This window comes from Triticum aestivum, chromosome 3D (genome assembly GCF_018294505.1).
Source record: "Triticum aestivum cultivar Chinese Spring chromosome 3D, IWGSC CS RefSeq v2.1, whole genome shotgun sequence".
NCBI classification, from domain to species: Eukaryota; Viridiplantae; Streptophyta; class Magnoliopsida; order Poales; family Poaceae; genus Triticum; species Triticum aestivum.
In genome coordinates, this window is record NC_057802.1 from 526138082 (window position 1) to 526144706 (window position 6625).

Here is a 6625-nt window from a genome sequence, read left to right on the forward strand (position 1 = left end):
ATAATCTTCATGATAGAGAGTCTCTTGTTTTGTCACTTTCATATACTAGTGGGAATTTTTCATTATAGAACTTGGCTTGTACATTCCAACAATGGGCCTCCACAAGTGCCCTAGGTCTTCGTGAGCAAGCAAGTTGGATGCACACCCACTTAGTTTCTTTTGTTGAGCTTTCATATATTTATAGCTCTAGTGCATCCGTTGCATGGCAATCCCTACTCCTTGCATTAACATCAATTGATGGGCATCTCCATAGCTCATTGATTAGCCTCGTTGATGTGAGACTTTCTCTTTTTTTGTCTTCTCCACATAACCCCCATCATCATATTCTATTCCACCCATAGTGCTATATCCATGGCTCACGCTCATGTATTGTGTGAAGGTTGAAAACGTTTGAGATTACTAAAGTATGAAACAATTGCTTGGCTTGTCATCGGGGTTGTGCATGATGAGAGCATTCTTGTGTGACAGAAATGGAGCATGACTAAACTATATGATTTTGTAGGGATGAACTTTCTTTGGCCATGTTATTTTGAGAGGACATAATTGCTTAGTTAGTATGCTTGAAGTATTATTATTTTTATGTCAATATTGAACTTTTATCTTGAATCTTTCGGATCTGAATATTCATACCACAATTAAGAAGAATTACATAGAAATTATGCCTAGTAGCATTCCACATCAATAATTCTGTTTTTATCATTTACCTACTCGAGGACGAGCAGACATTTAGCTTGGGGATGCTTGATACATCTCCAACGTATCTATAATTTTTTATTGCTCCATGCTATATTATCTTCTGTTTTGGACATTATTGGGCTTTATTATACACTTTTATATTATTTTTGGGACTAACCTATTAACCGGAGGCCCAGCCCAGAATTGTTGTTTTTTTGCCTATTTCAGAGTTCCGCAGAAAAAGAATATCAAACGGAGTCCAAATGGAATGAAACCTTCGGGAACGTGATTTTCGGAACGAACATGATCCAGAGGACTTGGACCCTACGTCAAGAAAGCTACCAGGAAGCCACGAGGTAGGGGGCGCGCCTACCCCCTGGGCGCGCCCTCCACCCTCGTGGGCCCAACGTTGCTCCACCGACGTACTCCTTCCTCCTATATATACCTACGTACCCCCAAACTACCAGATACGGAGCCAAAAACCTAATTCCACCACCGCAACCTTCTGTACCCATGAGATCCCATCTTGGGGCCTGTTCCGGAGCTCCGCCGGAGGGGGCATCGATCACGGAGGGCTTCTACATCAACACCATAGCCTCTCCGATGATGTGTGAGTAGTTTACCTCAGACCTTCGGGTCCATAGTTATTAGCTAGATGGCTTCCTCTCTCTTTTTGGATCTCAATACAATGTTCTCCCCCTCTCTCGTGGAGATCTATTCGATGTAATCTTCTTTTGCGGTGTGTTTGTTGAGACCGATGAATTGTGGGTTTATGATCAAGTTTATCTATGAACAATATTTGAATCTTCTGAATTCTTTTATGTATGATTGGTTATCTTTGCAAGTCTCTTCGAATTATTAGTTTGGTTTGGCCTACTAGATTTATCTTTCTTGCAATGGGAGAAGTGCTTAGCTTTGGGTTCAATCTTGCGGTGTCCTTTCCCAGTGACAGTAGGGGCAGCAAGGCACGTATTGTATTGTTGCCAACGAGGATAACAAGATGGGGTTTATATCATATTGCATGAGTTTATCCCTCTACATCATGTCATCTTGCTTAAAGCATTACTCTGTTCTTATGAACTTAATACTCTAGATGCATGCTGGATAGCGGTCGATGTGTGGAGTAATAGTAGTAGATGCAGGCAGGAGTCGGTCTACTTGTCTCGGACGTGATGCCTATATACATGATCATACCTAGATATTCTCATAACTATGCTCAATTCTGTCAATTGCTCAACAGTAATTTGTTCACCCACCGTAAATACTTATGCTCTCGAGATAAGCCACTAGTTAAACCTATGGCCCCCGGGTCTATTTTCCATCATATTAATCTTCCAACACTTAGCTATTTCTTTTGCCGTTTTTATTTAGTTTTCTTTACTTTGCATCTTTATCACAAAAATACCAAAAATAGTATCTTATCATATCTATCAGATCTCACTCTCGTAAGTGATCGTGTAGGGATTGACAACCCCTTATCGCGTTGGTTGCGAGGATTTATTTGTTTGTGTAGGTGCGAGGGACTCGTGTGTGGCCTCCTACTGGATTGATACCTTGGTTCTCAAAAACTGAGGGAAATACTTACGGTACTTTGCTGCATCACCCTTTCCTCTTCAAGGGAAAACCAACGCAGTGCTCAAGAGGTAGCAAACATTCATGCCACAATAAATAAAACTACATTGAAGATTATGTTAGGAAGCATTCCACATAAAAATAATTCTGTTTTTATCATTTACCTACTCGAGGACGAGCAGGAATTAAGCTTGGGGATGCTTGATACGGCTCCAACGTATCTATAATTTTTGATTGTTCCATGCTATTATATTATCAATCTTGGATGTTTTATATGCATTTATATGCTATTTTATATGATTTTTGGGACTAACCTATTAACCTAGAGCCCAGTGCCAATTTCTGTTTTTCCTTGTTTTTGAGTTTTTTAGAAAAGGAAAACCAAACAGAGTCCAATTGACCTGAAATTTGACGGAGATTAGTTTTGGACCGGAAGAAGCCCATGGAGCATCGGAGATGGGCCAGAAGAGTCCAAAGCACCCACGAGGGTGGGGGCGCGCCCCCTACCTCGTGGCCGCCTCGGAGACACCCCTGACTTGTTCCCGACGCCAAAACCTCTTATATATACAGAAACCCCCAGAACATAACCTAGATCGGGAGTTCCGCCACCGCAAGCCTCTATAGCCACCAAAAACCAATCGGGGCCCTGTTCCGGCACCCTGCCGGGGGGATCCCTCACTAGTGGCCATCTTCATCATCTCGGCGCTCTCCATGACGAGGAGGGAGTAGTTCACCCTCGGGGCTGAGGGTATGTACCAGTAGCTATGCGTTTGATCTCTCTCTCTCTCTCGTGTTCTTGATTTGGCACGATCTTGATGTATCGCGAGCTTTGCTATTATAGTTGGATCTTATGATGTTTCTCCCCCTCTATTCTCTTGTAATGGATTGAGTTTTCCCTTTGAAGTTATCTTATCGGATTGAGTCTTTAAGGATTTGAGAACACTTGATGTATGTCTTGCATGTGTTTATCTATGGTGACAATGGGATATTCATGTGATCTACTTGATGTATGTTTTGGTGATCAACTTGCGGGTTCCATAACATTGTGAACTTATGCATAGGGGTTGACACACATTTTCGTCTTGACTCTCCGGTAGAAACTATGGGGCACTGTCTGAAGTTCTCTGTGTTGGTTGAATAGATGAATCTGAGATTGTGTGATGCATATCGTATAATCATACCCACGGATACTTGAGGTGACATTGGAGTATCTAGGTGACATTAGGGTTTTGGTTGATTTGTATCTTAAGGTGTTATTCTTGTACGAACTCTATGATAGATCGAACGGAAAGAATAGCTTCGTGTTATTTTACTACGGACTCTTGAATAGATCGATCAGAAACAATAACTTTGAGGTGGTTTCGTACCCTACAATAATCTCTTCGTTTGTTCTCCGCTATTAGTGACTTTGGAGTGACTCTTTGTTGCATGTTGAGGGATAGTTATATGATCCAATTACGTTATTCTTGTCGAGAGAACTTGCACTAGTGAAAGTATGAACCCTAGGCCTTGTTTCCTAGCATTGCAATACCGTTTACGCTCACTTTTATCATTAGTTACCTTGCTGTTTTTATATTTTCAGATTACAAAAATCTATATCTACCATCCATATTGCACTTGTATCACCATCTCTTCGCCGAACTAGTGCACCTATACAATTTACCATTGTATTGGGTGTGTTGGGGACACAAGAGACTCTTTGTTATTTGGTTGCAGGGTTGTTAGAGAGAGACCATCTTCATCCTATGCCTCCCACGGATTGGTAAACCTTAGCTCATCCACTTGAGGGAAATTTGCTACTGTCCTACAAACCTCTGCACTTGGAGGCCCAACAACGTCTACAAGAAGAAGGTTGTGTAGTAGACATTAGGGCGCCCCCCCCTCCCTAGTCCAATTCGGACTCCCTACATGGAGGGGGCGCGGCTGCCCCTTGTGGCTTGCCTCCCCTCTTCCCTATGGCCCATGTAGGCCCAACTTTCCCCGGGGGGTTCCGGTAACCCTCCGGCACTCCGGTTTTCTTTGAAATCACCCGGAACACTTGCGGTATCTATAAAACCCATTAAACATCCAAAACAGAATATATAATAGCATGAATACTTCATAAATTATAGATACGTTGGAGACGTATCAGCATCCCCAAGCTTAATTCCTGCTCGTCCTCAACTAGGTAAATGATAAAAGAAATGTTTTATGAAGTGTGAATGCTAGCAGGTGCATAAGTTTGATCAATGATAATTTCAATCACCTTTTCTAGCATCATTATATGTCATAACAGTAGCTCATATCATAAAGCTTCTCATGATCAAGTAACAAGCTATTCACATGTTAATAGATCATAAACTTTCTTGAAAACTAACAAACAGTTCTCAGTCATCAAACAACTGCAATTCATCTTATTTTCAGGAAGGGTCTATGTAAGAGCTTTGATTTAGAAAATCCCACATACTCAACTATCATATAGTCTTCCATGATTGCTACCACTCAAAGCATATTTTTAGAACAAATAGCATCCATCGAACACAGAGAAAGATAGGGGCTTAATGTTTCGCCTCCCAACTTATTTATCATATAGATAATTTTCAACAATAAGAATTCATGATCAAATATATTTGAATGGCCATATATGCTTAGATCTTTCTCCACATGATGCTTGCAAACTAAAAAGTAGGTTGGAATGAGAAGGAATACTACTGACTCTTGCATAAAAGTAAAATATAGGCCCTTCGCAGAGGGAAGCAGGGATTTGCAGAGGTGCCAGAGCTCGAAGCTAAAACAGAGATGAAAATAATTTTGAGAGGTATGCTTTCATTGTCAACATAACAACCAAGAGTTCCCAATATCTTCCATACTAGATACATTATAGGCAGTTCCCAAACAGAAAGGTAAAGATTTTACTCCCCCTCCACCAACAATCACACTCCATGGCTTGTCCGAAACAACGGGTGCCGTCCAACTATCTACAATCCTCGGGGAGTTTGTTTAAATTATTTGCGAATTTGTTTTTGATCTTTTGATCATAGGACTGGGCATCCCAGTTACCAGCCATTTTCTCGTGAATGATGAGCGGAGCCCACTCATCGTGAGAATAACCCACCTAGCATGGAAGATACTGACAACCCCTAGTCCCTACATGAGCAATTAGGGCATACAAAACAGATTATTATTTGAAGGTTTAGAGTTTGGCACATGCAAATTTACTTGGAACGGCAAGTAAATACCGCATCTAGGTAGATATGGTGGACACTCATGGAATAAACTTGGTTCAAGGAATTTGGATGCGCAAGCAGTATTCCCGCTTAGTACAGATATTTTGGCTAGCAAAGGATTGTAAATAGCAAGCACCACATGTTAGAGGGTCCATAACAATATAACTTCTATACAAATATACCCAAGCATAAATCATTATGTTGTCTTCCTTGTCCAACTTCAACTAATTTGCTCATTTTTGAAAATAATTAATGGGGCTCACAATCATAGAAGATGTCCAAGATAGTATATTTATATGTGAAATCTCTCTTCCTTCAATATTCTTTCATGAATTGTTCAAGTGACCAATACAATGTTTGCTAACCTTCAAAAAATTTACCACCTCTACTTCTTATATGTGAAGGCATTACTCCCCATGGGAAAGGGATATGAAACATATATAATTTCAGATTTATGACATTCAACCATTTACACATAGGATATAAGCGAAGCACACGAGTAAATGACAAACTACTCCAAAAAGATATAAGTGAAGATCAATGAGTAGTTAAATAATTACGTAGCTATGTGAAGACTCTCTCTCATTCAAGAATTTCAGATCTTGGTATTTTATTCATACAGCAAGCAAAAAAAAAGAAAATAAAATGACGCTCCAAGCAAAACACATATCATGTGGTGAATAAAAATATAGCTCCAAGTAAAGTTACCGATGAACGAAGACGAAAGAGGGGATGCTATCCGGGGCATCCCCAAGCTTAGGCTCTTGCCACTCTTTATTCCATAGTCCATCGAATCTTTACCCAAAACTTGAAAACTTCACAACACAAAACTCAACAGAAAACTCGTAAGCTCCGTTAGTATAAGAAAATAAATCACCACTTACGTACTGTTGTGAACTCATTCTAAATTCATATTGGTGTAATATCTACTGTATTCCAACTTCTCTATGGTTCATACCCTCCGATACTACTCATAGATTCATCAAAATAAGCAAACAACACATAGAAAACAGAATCTGTCAAAAACAGAACAGTATGTAGTAATCTGCATCAAACGCAAACTTCTGGAACTCAGAAAAATCTGCCAAAATAGGACGACCTAGATAATTTGATTATTGATCTACTGCAATTGGAATCAGTATTTTATCTCTTTCTGGTGATTTTTAACAATT